Genomic DNA, 17,117 nt, shown 5'->3' on the forward strand with positions numbered 1-17,117 from the left:
TCTGTTCACAAGAGACTTTAATTCCTAAGACAGCTGTCCAGTGGCTAAGGTCATTAAACTCAGATTACTGAGGCAGCTCCCTATAAGCCAGTTGAAAGAATTACTCGATTTGAGGATGAACAGGGAATTTTTCTGGTACATTTCAGAAAGTAGTCTGGAGCCCGTACACACCCAGGGACCCTGCCAGATTGCTGAAGGGGAATTGACAGTGGTTCTCTGGATTAACTACCACTACGTAGGGCCTACTAAAGATGCTGTGTGCCTGAGGGAGAATCTGGGTCACTGTTTCATCACATACTGTGGGCTTGTAAAAACACCCGTGCCCATGTATTATGTATGTAGATCATACATGGAGAAGCATATACAAAATTCTTCTTTCTTCATGTTATCACACTAAGGGTCTACTAGAGCCACAGTCTAGAGCTGACCTGTCACAAGTCATTCACTGTATGTACCCTAAGGTCTCAGACCTCAGGAATTTTTCTGGCTGGCCTATAGCCTCTGGTAGGCAATACCCTTTGCGTTTTTTTCCTGCATACTCAGATGAAATGACATAACAGGCCCTCCGTTAACTGGACCCCAACTAGTGGGGACCCAACCCGCTAGAGTTTGGCATTGAGGACAAAGGAGTTCCTCCAGGCTCAGAAAATTGAGGCTCACAGGAGAGCAAGACGTGTTCGAGGCCTCTGAGGTTTACTTTCATTTTTTCTCCCTTCCCTGCTCCGTTCACTTCTAAGTGAGAATCAGGGTCCATCTAAGATAGAAGGGGACAGAAAGGAGAAGAGTATTAATAATGGCTGAGAGCCTACAGGTGCCAGGAACCGTGCCAGATATGCATGTGTCCCTTAGTCCTCATGACAACCCTGTGAGCCAAGTCTTCGTATATCCTATTGTTCAGACGGGAAAAGTGAGTCCAAGAGCTTATTAGTCAAAGTCCCTTGGCTAGTAAGGGCCAAGACTGGAATAAAGTCAGGTCTTTTAAAGTTAATATGTTTTTTAAGTCTTTCTTTAAAAAAACAAAACAAAACAAAAACAAAATGAGACCTAAAGTAATATATATCCACTGTAGAAAATTTGGAAAGGAAAAATAAGCAAAGAGAAAGAATTCTACCCAGACACACCACAGCTGACACTTTGGAGTACATTCTTCTGGTCTTTATGTATTTAAACATATGCTATCAAAAGTGAGGATTTGCCATAAAAATCTTTGCAATCTGCCCCCTTTTCACTAAACAATATATTACAAACAATTTTCTGTGTCATTAGATAGTTCTCTGTAACAACTATTTCTAATGGCTGTTAAAACTGATGTCCTACTCCTCTTAGAGGGCAGGGTCCGAATGCTTATTTCTATAAAACATTCTCCTCCCTGCTCCCACTGTCTCTGATTTCCCAAACCTTTTCTGTCTTTTGAGGTCCAGCCCAACGGACTTTACTGGAAGTCTGTACCACTGGGCCAGGAGCAACTTCCAAGGTGAAACCATGGTGATCAATAGACATGAACCACACATGTCATTTTAAATAACCCAGCAACCATATTTAAAAAGTAAAAAAGAAATGCACAGAATTAATGTCAATGATAAACTTTTTAACCCAATGTATCCATAATAATATCATTTCAATGGTAATCAATATAAAAATTATTAATGAGATACTTTACATTTTGGGGCGTACTAGGTCTTTGAAATTGGTGTGTTTTACTTCTGCACCTGCCACATCGTCAATGCTCTTGAATGAGGCTAGGGGTGATCCCACTGAGCAGTGCAGGTGTAGAGTAAATATGCCTTACTCTCTCCTGTAATCCCATGAACACAGGGCCTGCTATGAGTGAGTTGATCACTGAAGGAACGAATGCCGCTGCTCCTAATGGTCCCAGGCTATTTCCAGCAGGGAGTGATTCTCTCTACTGTGACCCCCTAGAACCTTGGAATATTCCTCTTGGTGTCTCTCCAAAGTACAAGGGCGCCTGGGTGGCTCAGTCGGTTGAGCGTTCCGCTCTTGGTATTGGCTCAGGTCATGATCTCGGGGTCATGAGGTCGAGCCCCGCATAGGACTCCACGCTCTGTATGGAGTCTGCTCAGGATTCTCTCTCTTGCCTTCTCCCTCTGCCCCTCCCCCAACTGGTGCCTGTGCATGCTCTCTCTCTCTCTCTCTCTCTCTCACGAAATAGATAAATAAAATCTTTAAAAACAAAAACCACGCAGTCATCAAAAGAAATTAAATCTTGCCATTTGCAACGACGTGGATGGAACTAGAGGGTATTATGCTGGGCGAAATATGTCAATCAGAGAAAGACAATTATATGATCTCTCTGATATGAAGAATTTGAGAGGTAACGTGTGGGGTTTGGGGGGTAGGGAAGGAAAAAATCAAACAAGATGGGGGAGACAAACCATAAGAGACTCTTACTCTCACAAAACAAACTGAGGGTTGCTGGGGGGAGGGGGGAGGGAGAGGGTGGTGGGGTTATCGACATTGGGGAGGGTATGTGCTATGGTGAGTGCTGTGAAGTGTGTAAGCCTGGTGATTCACAGACCTGTACCCCTGGGGCTAATAATACATTATATGTTAATTAAAAAATAAAAATAAATAAATAAAAGAAAATTAAAAAAAAAAAAACCCCAACACCAAAGTATATCCAGTCTCCTCTAACACGCAGCTATGTAATTACAGGGGTCCCTACTGTGATTCAAAGCCAGGACTCAGAGCCCACCCCTGTCGAATGCTTGTAGGGGCCACAGTCCCCAGACTGTGAGATGTTTAACGTACTGGTACTTGGGTGTGTTATGTAGGGAATGGGAGCTGAGAGGACCATGTGGTGGCTGTCTCCAAGTCTGCCCACAGGGATTGAACCCTGTAGGAAGCTAGAGGGCTTTGTTCACAGGGAAACTTGTGGGACTTAGGACACCGCCGCTGAGCTCTCGGCCTAGTTGGTGGTGTGCTGGGAAATGCTCACCCACAAGCTCTCTGATGGAGAGGTGGAGAAGTCCTGATGTGTAGCGTTCAAGGATTACTGTGGTGTAAATACTCCGGTCACGGCCAATTTCACAGTACTAATGTGACATCACAGAACAGGAAGCCGGGAAGACATGCGCATAGGTGGCTCTAACCAGCCGAGACAAGTCAGCTCCCACATAGCACGGAGCCCCGCTGAGCAAGGGGCAGAGCGGCCTTCCTCCCCAGTGAAGACTGAGGCCATGACGGCCCGTGGGGGCCCTGAGGAACAAAGATCTGGCAATAATGTGGTGAGAGGCCTCCACAAGTGGCTTGCAGGCACTGGATGTCGCCAAGGAGCTGTGGCACTGGGCCAAGCAAGGAACAATTTGTGAAGACACTGAGATGCCCCCAGGGACACAGGGGGAAGACTGGAGGAATGGTGGGCAGTGCTGGGACTTGAGGTCACGCTGTTCAGCAGGTAGGAGCAACTCACCAGGGAGGTTTCCCTGGCAGTGGTGTAACCTCATTTGTAGACAGACCGAAGTGGGTTCTGGCCGCTTACATTATGTCTGCTTCCCCACGAACTGTGAGTACCTAAAGGCTCAGATCTGATGTGTCCTGCCCACTTGCGTTCTTGGTTTTTACCAAGCACACCTTTGGGGTCCTGATCTCTGCATGCATGGAATATTTTTCTGCAGGATCGGGAAGGGTAACTGCAACACCCAGTCTCCCTGGACCATCATGAAACCATCATGAAAAATTTCAGATTATCCAGATTTACACTGGGCGGAATACTGTAGAGTCTACAGATGCATTTCTATCATTTACTGTCATAATATTTACAGTGGACGTAACTTAAGAGTCATTCAAAATGAGAGTCATTCAAAATGAGAAGTAACTGCATTGGAAGGACATCCTTGATCACCCCCTCCTTTCTATAATGATTGGCATTTTTTCCTCCTGAAATATGCCTTGACTCCACCTGCTTCTCTCCCTCCCCGCTCACTATAGGTTTGTACCAGTGTTCTGCAGGTGCTCGCGCTTCTTTCTAATCTGTTCTTTCCACTGCAGCCAGGGGAACCTTCTTGAAAACAGCAATCAGTTCACTCCCGTGCCGGACACCTTTCCACAGGGTCCCACTGGTCCCACTGGTTGCACCCATAGGTGCAACGTGATCTGGCTTCCACCCAATCCCTCTGACCCACTCCCCAGGCTCATCCTGTCCCACTCTGTTCCAGCCACACTGGATTTCTTTTGCTTTCTCAAAGGTACCACACCTCCTCTCACCCCAGGGCCTTTGCATTTGCTCTTGCCTTTTCCAGGAATGCCCTTCTGACCCTCTTTGCCTAGTTAGCTCTGATTCATTCTTCACTCTGAACTCAAAGGCATCTCAGGGAAGTCTTGTCTTTTTTCTTCTTTTCTTTTCTTTTCCCAGAGAAGTCTTTCTGATCCCCAGCCTTGGTCAGGCCTCTATTTCTAAGTTCTTAAGATACCCTGTGGCTTTCCTCAGAGCACTTTCCACAATCTATATTCAAATAGTTATTCAGATGAGTAGCTGCTTACGATCTGTCTCCCCCTGGGCCCAAGGACCACATTGGCCTTGCTCAGCACTGTGTCTGTATCACCCCTTCCCCATGCCTCTCCCACGGTCAGTGGTAGGAAATATTTACAGAAGGAATGAACGAGCAAAGGGAAACACCCACTTCCTGGTGGTGATGCCAGGTTTTTACGCCATGGTGCCATCACTGATATTAAAAATCCCACATCCTAGAAGGGGTTATACAGTTAAATTGGACATACTGTTAAATTTTTCACTATATATATGATTTCTCCTCTTGTTTAAGCAAAAAAATAAAAATAATAATAATAACAAAATGATACAAGCCGCTACCATGACGCTCATGAAAAAGGTTGGAGTGAAGGGGGGCAAAAAACAGAAGCACATTTTGAAGTTGACCTCTGACCCCTCCTTCCCCCACCCCCAACCCCGGTAGAAGATGGAATCATGGCTGCAGCCCAATTTGAGCCATTTCTTCAAAAAGAGAATTCAAGTGAATGGCAAACCTGGGAATCTTGGTGGAGGGGTTCTAGCCATTGAAAGGAGTGACAGCAAGATTACTGTAACTTCTGAGGTGACTTTTTCCAAAAAGGATTTGAAATATCTCACCAAAAACATCTGAAGAAGAAGAATCTGTGTGATTGGTTGTGTGGAGTGGCGAATAGCAAAGAGAACTTTGTTATTTCCAGATTAACTAGGATGAGGAGGAGGACGACGAAGATTAAAATTCATTTATCTGGGGACACCTGGGTGGCTCAGTTGGTTAAGCATCTGCCTCTGGCTCAGGTCTTGATTTCAGGGTCCTGGGGTTGAGCCTCACGTGAGGTTCCTTGCTCAGTGGGGAGCCTGCTTCTCCGTCTTGCTCTGCCTTTCCCCACTGCTGGTGCTCTCGTTCTCTCTCTCTCTCAAATAAATAAAGATCTTTAAAAAAATTCATTTATCAGGAATATTTAGTATGTTCTAGAATAAAACTGGGGAACCAAAATAAATAAACCAATAAGATTATATAAGTGAGTTATGGCTTGCTTTCTTCCTCTCCTGGGGACCCCTCAATCCCACACTGCATTTCAGACTTTGTAACACACCTTCCTTAATTCATCTCCAGAGCAACCCGGCAAGGGGCTCTTGGTCACTGGTCTCATTCTGCAGCAGAGAATGCAAAGATTAGAGACTTCCCCAAGGTCACCACTACTAAGACAGAGAGGACAGCAAGCTAACCTAGGTCTGCAGACTCCATGTTCAGTGCTCTTTCTGCCACACTGGGCTGCCTCTCCCAGGAAGGTAAACGAGCCACCCAAATGAGACAGTGTCACTTCAGTTTTGCCTGGCATGTTTCACCAATGCTTTCAGAATCATTTTTGCAACCGGAACATTTCTTAAAGGAAGAAAACTAGTTCATCACAGTAATCAAGTCTGTCATAGAGGATGCGTGATGATGTTTGAAAATATAATCCTATGAACATCAGAACTGACAACTCTGAAACATCTCTAGGCTAAATCTGCTAATAACAGTCTTTAGCATTCAGGCTGGCTCTCCCATCAGTTGGTGTGATACATTTCACAGCAGAAATGCCCTAACAAGGAACTTCCTCAAAGAGGAACCAGGGAGAGGACAGATTTTAATGAAGCCCGATTCCTGAATAGGTGAAGTGTGAGTGGAAAATAATAGCATGAAATGAAACCTGTATTTCCATGAATCAGACAACAAGATGGGGTCTCCCATCAGAAAATGCAGCAAACACTTTCTAAAGGTCAGGACTTGGACGGAAGAGAAGTCAAGACACCAGGGCCGTCGCCTCTGTAGATCCTCCCTGAGAAAATGTATTTTGATTAGAATGAAGCCAACACATACGAATTGCAATTACCTCTTCTGGGCCTGCTGATCACCCACTCTTTCCTTCTTACCCACCTATCTACCCACCGACTCACCTGCTCATTCATCTTTGTGTGACCACTGACCTGCCCATTCTACCCACCTGCCATCTCTCTATCCATCCATCCACCCACATACTCACCCCTTCATCCATCCACCTATCCTTGTATATACCTCTCTCTCTATCATCCATTCCTGTATCCATCCACCTACCCACATACCCATCCATCCCTTCACCCATCCACGCAACCTTCCAACTGTCTACTGCCCGCCCACCCCTCCACCCATCCACTCACCCATCCAACCAGCTAACTAGTCTTTCCTGTATGTCTACTATGTATAAAGCCTTGAGGAAATGTCAAGGAAGTGGGGGACAGGCAGTGATAAAAATCTCTGACATATTTGCTCACTGCCCATGAGATTATGACCATGGAGACTCCAGTAGAGGTCAGACTGTGAGCTGGCAACTGAGAACTCCCTCAAGGAGGGGGCAGGAGAAGGCTCCATGTAAAGCTAACCAAGTACTAGGAGTCAAGATGATGGCACAACCAGGACGAGGGCAGGGATTTCCCCAGGGTGCTGCCTGGGCCCCAGGGCCAAGTTCCAATAGCCGTCATAGGCAGACCCAAAGCAGCCTGGCTCTTGTCTGTTTAATGGACACCCATCCCCTTGGCCAAACACCGCTGTTTTTTTGGTTTTTATTTATTTATTTATTTATTTTTAATGAAGAACACACAGCCTGTGGTGAAAAGGCATGAAACAAAAAGGCTATTAATCCTCCTCCAAAAATCTCAAGTGTAAAAGTACAGTAGTATTTGTTGCTTTGATGACTAGACGGGCCGTCCAAGATGACCACTGTTCTGCTGTTGGTTTCGCTCTCTCTCCTACTCTTTTGTGATTCATTTTTTCACCTTTGAAGAAGACGACCAAAGTGCCTTCCCAGGTAAAGCCAAAGCAGTAAGAAACCCCCATGATACGTGTATCACCTTAGTGACTTTGGCAGCCTCTGTGTACCATCTGTGTTTTTCTTTACTAAATACCTGCCTCTTACAAACCCCAAAAAAGAAACCCCGTCTTGTTACCTCAAGTGCTAGTTATAGTTTTATTGTACACATTAAAATCAAACACAGCTATTAAAATAAAGACTGTAGGTCTGGGTCCCAGCTCAGATCGTGCCCCCTCCCGCCTCTGGGGCGCTGTGCTTGGACCTGCCATCATGGCTGCACTCCTCCCTCCACCCCTGCCTGCGGTGGGACTGACCTGGGGGAGGTGACCTGAGGCCCAGGCTAGCTTCCCTGTTAGGGCTTTGCTACATCTTTGTTCCTGCAGAAATCTGTTTGCCTATTTTTTAATAAACGAGGAGGGTTAATAGAGAAGTCTTTGAAGGAGCAAGTTATTTTGTTTTTGAAAGGGAGAGAGAGAGAGAGCGCGCGAGAGCAAGTGGGGGAGGGGCAGAGAGAGAATTTCAAGCAGGTTCCACACTCAGCGTGAAGCCTGAAGCCCAAAGCCCAAGATCATGACCTGCGCCGAAATCAAAAGCCTGATGCTTAATGACTGGGCCACCCAGAGCCCCCTCTCCAAGGAATAAATTTGAAAGAAAAAAAAAGTAATATTAAATGTAATCTTAATGTTAATACAAATGTTAACTGAGAGGCCACAATATTGGGCTTCTCTGTAAAATCTCTTTTGGAAAACAAGTTGGAAAACCAGTGGAATAGATTGATAAATGGCTCTGTACGCGAAGACTATGAACACCCATAAATCACATAGTTAGCTGTGTGTGTGTGTGTGTGTGTGTGTGTGTAGTCCGCATGAATGCATTTGCTTGTGAGGATAGGACTGTGAGAATGGGAATTCCCAAAGATGGTAAGCACTGCCAGAATGCAGCCGGAGCGGTGACAGGGGACCCGTCAACCCCCTGTACCTCCCATAAATGTATCACAGGTATTTGCGGGTCTAGAGGACTGTGTGCAGCTAGTATCTGGACACACCCTTCCTTATTATTCTTGTGCTAATTTAGCTCCCCCCCAGTCCCCCACCCTACATGCATAAACCTCTTTAATCCCCTGGACCCTCTATGTTAGGCCCTGTTGTAATCCGGAGGGTATCCCAGAGGAGCTCTGATCAATTCTCTGCTTCATGGCAGAAGCATCACCCTCCAGTTCCTGGGAATACTGGCGATGGAGGGTCCCAGCTAGGACTTCTACTGGGAATTGCCCTCCACCACGGGGAACCTATTGCCCATGGAGGCACCCCTCCCATGGCCAGTCATTGGCAGATGGGAAGATACAAAGGCCCAGGCTCCACGCCTCGCTGTGGACACCTGGAGGGCCATTCCAGCTCCAGTGCACTCCCAGCATCCACTGTAGCCTCAGTTGCAACCATATTTCGGATCAGCTTCTTGCTCTGCCCCAAGCTGCCATCCTCATTCCCTTACAGTGCATTTCCTGAGTTCACCCTCCCCTATACCTGCCACACCCAGCGTTCTGGCTCAGAGCCTATTTACAAGGAGCCCAATCTAAGGCATTATCCCCATTTTACAGACAGGAAAACTGAAGTGCAAAGATACTGAGCTCTTGCCCAGGTTTATCTGACTAGCAAGTGGAGCCAAGATGTGAACCAAGGAAGTCTGCCTCCAGAGTCTGTGATCCTAAGCATTTCACACTATTGATGGCAAAGGTGGGCATCCCCACTCCCCACTCCTCACCCCCTTCCACAGTTTATAGTGCCCTGACCAGACTCCAGGCCTAGCAACTGAGTAATTTGCTAATTACTGTTTATTAATTGAAGATTTATTTATTTATTTGAGAGAGAGAGAGAGAGCATGTGCATGTACATGAGCAGGGAGACGGGGAGAGGGAGAGAGAAACTTAAGCAGGCTCTGTGCCCAGTATGGAGCCCAACATAGGGCTCCATCTCAGGACCCTAAGATCATGATCTGAGCCGAAAACCAAGAGTCAGCTGCTCAACTGACTGCACCACCCAGGTGATTTAAATAATTACGATTTAAATAATTCTTGTTTAAACCAGAATTCTAGGAAGCTTGAATTTCATTGAGAAAGAAAGGGGGTGCTGGGGGTTGCAATTCCAGGAGAAGATGGATCTTCCCAGCTCCCTCTGCCCCCTGACATGGGGCTGGCCTCATCACACAAGGTCATATCCACGTGTGTGTGAGTCACCTCTGCACCCGCACACACGGACGAAGCTGGCATCCATCAGCATTTAAAGCTGTGTGCCTTGTCAGCTGAGATTTCTGTCAGCTGTCCTCCCCTGATGGCAGAAGACTTCCCCCTCCCCCTTAGCAAGTGCACAGGCTAACATACCTTGACACGCACTCAGGGGGCAGGGGAGGGGATGGTATTCTGGCCTCATGCAAGGAGAAATGCATGGGATGTGCTATGGGGCTCTCCAGAGTACTTTTCACACAGTGTCTTGGTCTATCTTTATCCGAGCATTTTCCCTGATAGCGGGGATATCACTCCTATTTAACTGTATTTTACTTTAAACTTTAATTGTTCACTTTAAAAATTCTGCTCACTGTGTTCTCACCATCTTAAAATGTATATTCTTAAATTTCTGTATGAGACTCTTGCTAGGCTAATGACTATTTGGTTAGCAGGAGCTTGCAAATAATTTTCCTCTAAAATTAATTAGCGGACTACTATCTTTACAAATACTTTTCAATACAAATAATAAATAGATAAAACCAGCTTTCCCATAATAAATAAAAGTCCTAAAAGAACTGCACTGGAGTGCCCAGGTGCCTCACTCAGCAAAGCCTCTGATTCTTGCTTTCGGCTTAGGTGGTGACCTCGTGGTCATGAGATCGAGCTTCACGTTAGGCTCCACGCTCTGCATGGAATCTACTTCAGATTCTCTCTCCCACTTGCTCTCTCTCTCTCTCTCTCATGTCAATAAATAAATAAATAAAATATTTAAAAAACATGATTGCACCTAATGGGGGGTTAGTGTTTAATGGGCACAGACATTCAGTCTGGGAGGACAAGCAAGCTCTGGAGATGGGGGTGGAGATGGCCGCATAGAAGGTGACTGCTTCGGGCCCCTGAGCTCTGCACTGGAGAGTAGTTAAAATGGTAAGTTGTATGTAGATTTTGGCATAATAAAAAAAGAAAGATGGGGTTAAAATGGCTGAGGACCACTGTCATAGGAAAAGCTTTATAATGTGAAGGATCAAAACATTATAGCTGTAAAAGAATTAAAAAAAAAAAAAAAAAAAAGATCCCAGCCGAGTGTGAAGGTTGGCCTGTCTGAACGATGACATTCCAGGTGACTTTGATTTTCTTTTTGGTGCTTGCCTGTACTTTTTGTACATTTTATTTCTGATCATGCATTACTTTTGTAATCTGAAAAGGAAATGTTAGGTCATTTTTGAACACGTGAATGAGAAGAAGATGGAACATGGGGTTGCAAATTCCCTCGCTCCCCCAGTCAGGGAAGAAGTGAGTAAAATGGAAAGAGCTGCTTCTGGAACTGGCTGGCCACACTGAGAGGGGTAGAACTTCCCCCCAGAAGCAGTTGCCTGCCTAGGGATGAAGGGACAGGGCCCTGGTTCCAGCCTCGCCTCGCGCTGGGATCACAGACTCCTCACCTGAATGGTGGGAGGTGAGACGTGCTGGTCTCCCTTCAGTTCTGTCCTTCTCCGGCAGGGATTCTTTTGCCCCCTAATGGAGGACGGCTCATCTAGGTGTGGGATACCAATTAATTGCTGAGGGTCGAAAATTCGCTAGCCTGTGTCTTGTGTCCCACCTTTGGTAAATTCTTTAACCTCTGGGTTTTCTCACCTGCCAAATGTTGGTAAAACAGTCTCCATTCTGTTGGGTTGTATTAGTTTGCTAGGGGCTGCCTTAACAAATCATCACAAACTGGGTGGTTTAAACAAGCCAACTGTAATGTCTCACAGCTCTGGAGGCTGAAAGTCCAAGATCAAGGTGTCGGCAGGGCTGGTTCCTTCTGAGGGTGCGGAGGAGAGTTGGTTCCATACCTCTCTTCCCAGCTTCTGGGTGGCTAGTAATCATTGGTGTTCCTCGGCTTGTAGAAGCAGCACCCTCTCCCTGCCTTCATCTGCATGTGGGGTTCTCCCCATGTGCGTGTCTGTCTCCAACTTTCCTCTTTTTATAAGGCTACTAGTTAAATTGGATTACCCTATTCCAATAGGACCTCATCTTAACTAATCACATCTGCAATGACCCTATTTCCAAATAAGGTCACATCCCAAGGCGCTTCTGGTTAGGAGTTCAAATATGGATTTTGGAAGGGAAACATTTCAACCCATCTCTGGAGTTATAAGTATCAGATGAGATAATGCATTTAAGAGCATAGCACCCAGCATATAGTGAGCGTTCAAAATTACAGCCATTTCCAGTACCATGACACTTGCCATTAGAGTAATTGTTACTATGACCACCTTGCCACCGGCTCCTTCCTTTGTTTCTCGCAGAGACCTGGACAGTATCTGTACCGAGGGCTTCCGTTGAAGCGCTCATGAGACAGTACACGCCCCCACACTGCTTTTCATAAGGAAACAGCGATTTTTTCCCTGACTCGAGAAAGTCGAACTTGCAAGCTTTGGAAGTCTAGGCACCAATTGAAACAAATTGCTAAACCACATTATTTTGATCTTTCAAATTTATCTGACAGCAGAAGGAGTAGGTTTCTTTCCCGTGCTGTACATTATCTGTAGTCATTTGTAACTGTGTTTAAAGAAACAGGGGGGAGGGCCGCCAAGCGGTGCCTAGGAACACAAGATTTGGAGACACCTGCCTTTAGAATCAGAAGAACTAGGACGTGATTCTGAACGAGGCTCACTAGTAACACCATGGGGAGCCCCGCTAAGCCGCTCTGCCACACTGAGCTACAATTCCTCATTCAATCAACAAACCTGCGTTTCAAGGACTAAGAGCCAGTATTACACACGGCACCAGAGGTACAGAGAGAACTATGGGCCCCAGTCCCAGTCAAGGGGTTCCGAGGCCCACTGTCCACTGGGAAGGGGCAGATGGACACATATATAACCCAGGCCAGGCAGGGAGCCCACAGCATCCTCTGCTGTGAACTTGGGGGGAGTGGTTCCCGCTCCCCTCCCACATATCGCACGAGGTGGTTTGGAGAGTGAATTCCTCGGGAGCAGACCTTCCACATTGCTCCTCCTGCTTGGCCCAGCTCTGACTTACAGAAGTCGCTGGTAATGCTGGCAGGATGAAGGGAACACCTAAATGGTGAAGAACATGGGCTTCTGAGTTAGCCAGATCCGGCAGTTTTGAATAAACTCATCACTTGCTTCCTGTAGGAGACTGGGTACATCATTCATCTTTGCTCAGCCTGCTTGAAAAAAAAATAAATCTATGACATGGTCATTAATTATCAAAATCCTTCATTCATTAAACGAAGATTAATCAGGTACCTAGCAGGTCCCCGGCACCCAGCTCTACGTCTTATGGGAGGCACTGTGGTGGGGTAAATGTGGGGAGGCAGAGTGAGGGGGTGGGAGCTGGGATTTGAAATAGGGTGCGGGCGAGGCCTCCCTGACAAGGAGACATATGGGCAGGGTGGGACGGAGGTGAGAGGGCGGGACACAGCTCACTGGGCGGAGGCTTCAGGGCACGTGGAATGACCCATCCCCCACGTGGTGGCTGTTCGAAGCACCACATTGAACAACACACGTACAGCACTTTGGGTGCAGCCGGGGAGGCAGTGGGAGCTCACTGACTGATAACTATTCTTACTTAGTGTTATGTTAATAAATGGAACTGCATTGAACAATGAAGGAGACAGAGACTATAAACGTCCTCTGTGCCCAAGGGCTGTCACACGGTGAATATTATTATTATTATAGTTGTTTGTTGCCAGCGATTACCTCTAGGAAATACTCCTGACAGTCTGACGTCACAGAGGGCCCATCAGCAACCCCCTTACACCCTCAGGTCCTACCTAGGACTTGAGCCCCAGAGAGACAGGGATGGGAGAGACGAGGGAGAAGGGGAGAGGGGGGGTTTCTCTCCTGCTTCTCTCCTGCCCCGGGAGCCCCGGTCCCTAGCCCCACACTCACACACCGGGGAGATTCCCACACCCTGTGTGAAACACTGATGCCAGCCATCACAGCAAGAATTTGGGGATCATTATTAGCAGATTCAACAACTATAGATCCTGTTAATACTTCTCTTGTCAGTTCTGATTATTTATTGGGCAGAGAAAGTCTTTTTAGTTTCTAGAAGCCCGGAAAGCAGCAGAGTGGGAGAGTGTGACTGGATTTCTCAATCATGTGTGGATTCTATCCAACAAAGTTAACTCAAGGTTACCAGTGGTGAAGAGCTTCTACAAGCTGTGAAGTGTTGGGTGCAGAACTGTGTGACCAGAGGCACGAAGAGCTGTGGTCCCTGTAAATCTGGGAGCTGCTAATTCATCAGAGGAGCCAAGCATGTCTCTCCCACTGGCTGACAGCAGCAGGCAGGAGCAGGAGCAAAACACCACTGAGTATACTCAGGGAGAAGAGTCCAGAACCCTCTCCCCAGTGTGAAGGAGGCAATGGGGGAGGGTTGTTGTTAAACTTAGATGCAGAGATGACAATTAGGGTATAGGAAAAATTCCCTCTTGAGAATGTTTACATTTCCCATAAAGATACCTGGGTGTGAGTTGGGTCCCCCAGAAGCTCTAGAAGCCCAGGACAAGGAATTGTGTACAAGTGATTTTCTAAAAGATGTGCTCTCAGGAGAAACATGTAAGGGAGAGGGGAGTGAGAAAAGGCCAAGATGTGGTTTCAGGAGAGGGCCAGCCTCAGCCTAGTCCTACAGGGAGCTCTGGAGTGTGAGTAGCACTGGTGTCATAGGACCCCACCAACCAGGGTCGCCGAGGGCCGCTGGGCTCAGATATAGGTCCCCGGCACCTCCGATCGCCCAAGGTGTGAGCCATCCACAGGGACACCTGCACGGCTAGGGGCTGGGCAGACCTGACCAAAGCCCTGAAAGAGATCCCAGGAGATCCGGCTGGGACACGACAGCATCTGCTGTAGCTAGCTTTCACGTGTAATGCTGAGTGCTAATTTTCGGGGCCGCGGGAGTTTGAGCCAGACTAAAGGGAAGAACAGAAGGGGGGGTGGTCTGTGAGCAAAAGCCTTCCACTTTTAAGGTGAGTGTCAAATCCCCAGAGTGAATGGCAGCAGGGGGGGAAATGGAACATGTTCTGGCTTACAGACAAGGTTGACTCTGTTCTGTTTTCATATTAAACTGCTACAATCTTAATACAAGTTAATGGATTTGTTTATTATTCAGGCAATTAAATGAGATGGCATATGTGAAATAGATTGGCACTCAGTAGGTTCAGAATGACTGTCCTGCTGAACCGGGTTCTGAAGATGTCTTGATTAGAGCCACATAAATAAACTCTGTTCTTTGGAAAGTCACCATGGTGACAGGGGTAGTAATAATAACAGAAATAATGATGATGCAGTTTGGGGACCTAAATACCATCATTGCTTACAGTCTCAACCCTATGAAGGAGGTTACATTTCCCTCCATAGATGAGAGGTATATAGTCTCCCGGAGGTCACACAGCTCTAAGCAGTGGACTGTGGCCTCCTTTTGTCCAACTTTACAAATTTGCATTTCCTGTTGTAATTCATCACTACCACGCCCCAGGCCATGATACATTTTATCTGAGTTGGGGGGAAGGGGCATTCGCCAAGTTCTCAAATCAGCTCCTCAGTCAAGTTTGTGTCTGATGTATTTCCCCTGGAAATCCCAGAGTCTGGGATGGGGCAGAGACAGGAGGGATGCAGAGGAAGTCTGGGGCGGGTTGGCTGTGGCTCCTGGGAATGGCCAAGAGAGGCTCATGAAAGGAAGGCCCTAAAACAGGAAGCTTGAGTGGCATCAGGAGCTAGCGCAAGGTCACTGGGACAAGCCCCATTTTCTAGGACGCCTAGTAGACGCATCACAGTCAGACTGCCACAGAGCTTCTGACAAGTTCCTAGTGATAGCCTCGAGTAAAAAATCGAGAAACAGCCAGAATCCTGAAAGTCCAGGGGATGGAGTCATGACTGGTGGAATGATCAGTCCGCAAAGGAGTCAGATCTAGGACTGGTCGAATTCTCTCTACTCCTGGCTAGACTTCCTAGTGCTCTGTTTCTTATCTCACTCAAATTCAACCTGAAATGCCGATACCAGATATAAATCACAAATGGGTGGCTGGTGTAAAGCCTGCAGGTTAACATGTCTTAGAGAATAAGACCAGGAGCCCAAAAGATCAGACAGGCAGGTTCTAGCAAGATGATATTTAAGTAATTCGTGTGAGTGTGAGTGTGTGTGTGTACATGCGGTATGAAGTTTCCTAATTGGATAAAAAAAATCAACCACACAACTTCAGCATCCTGGTAGGATGAGGCAGCAGTGTGTGTGACACAAAAGGGGGCTTCAGCTAACACCTCCCAGGCACGAGGCTCTCACTGGCTTCCCCTAACGACCTATAGTCATTGGAATTCCAACCAAACCGAGTTTACTCTATGACACTGTCTTTTCAAGTAAGACATGGGCAGGGGGAGCAACCGTGACAGCATTTGAGTCTTAGTGGAGAGATTTTTTTTTTAAAAACAAATCTTGGGTGACAATTTGAAGTTTGAGGGACACACCAGCAAAGGCTGGATTGCTGTTCACCAGCAGCAAAACCAAATAGATCAATAAACTCAGCAAATCACCATCCGCTGTTCTTCGTCACCTCCTTGGGGTGATCAGTTAGAGAAACCGCCATTAGAGGTGATAGGGCCCGAAGCTGAGGTGGCTGGTCTCCCCCAACACAAGCTACATTGTGATGTCCAGACCCATAGCCGGTTGAGAGGCTGGGCAGACGATGAAGAGTGGGGCTATTATCTGGAGTCATTTCTACATTAGGTTTGTCCATGGGGAGTGAGGAGGCAATCCCAGGAAATGGTGTAGAAAGAACGGGCCCTTTTCTTATAATCAAAGATATTCCCCAGCAGCCTCTTTCAAGTTCTCCATGTGCTGAATGCTCTTGGAAGCCTCACAGCCCCCATGCAAATCTCGTGCAGACCCTCAGTAGTTTTCCAGGATAAATGCTGCACATATTATGTTTCATAATAGGGTACAGTGAGACTATATTAATTTAGTTTCCATCCTAGGCACCACAAAGTAAATACGGTGTCATTTTAAGAGACAAATCAGAAGGAACATTTACTAAAGGGGTATACTGTGAATGAGAGCCATCATATATTAGGGTGACAAGTCTCAAGGATTTGTCCACTTGAGATCTGGTATGTCATCCGGGTTTTAGGAGACTGGAAAAAATTAAAAACTGATCACCTGGGGCGCCTGGGCAGCTCATTTGGTTAAGCGTCTGCCTTTGACTCAGGTCATGATCTCAGGGTCCTGGGATGGAGCCCCGTGTTGGGCTCCCTGCTCAGTGGGGAGTCTGCTTCTCTGTCTTCCCCTGCTCATGCTCTCTCTCTCTTTCTCTCTTTCAAATAAATAAAATCTTTAAGAAAATGATCACCCAAAGAAAATGAAGGCTTTGATTTTTATTTGGATACTTAGCACATGTTCCCAAGCATGTTTTAAAGCATTATGGATATAAGCCGGTCAATGAACTCAGTGTATCCTTGGTAGAAACACCTAATTAGAGGGAGTCTGTTCAATCCTAGTACATCACCATCAGTCCTGGGCATGCACGGAGGGGCCTGGCTTTGCACCCTCACTACCCAACACGTGGCACAAGTTGAGAACACAC

General features: G+C 46.7%; 1 protein-coding gene and 1 pseudogene across 1 annotated transcript in view; one reads left to right on the plus strand and one right to left on the minus strand.

Annotated features, from left to right (window-relative positions):
- Positions 1-17,117, minus strand: part of GABBR2 (gamma-aminobutyric acid type B receptor subunit 2) — a 336,043-nt gene that overhangs the window by 110,817 nt on the left and 208,109 nt on the right. The window lies entirely within an intron of this gene.
- LOC116869437 lies at positions 4,830-5,220 on the plus strand (annotated as a pseudogene).

Source organism: Lontra canadensis, unplaced genomic scaffold, assembly GCF_010015895.1.
Source record: "Lontra canadensis isolate GAN:19392208 unplaced genomic scaffold, GSC_riverotter_1.0 scaffold19, whole genome shotgun sequence".
In the NCBI taxonomy this organism is placed as follows: domain Eukaryota; kingdom Metazoa; phylum Chordata; class Mammalia; order Carnivora; family Mustelidae; genus Lontra; species Lontra canadensis.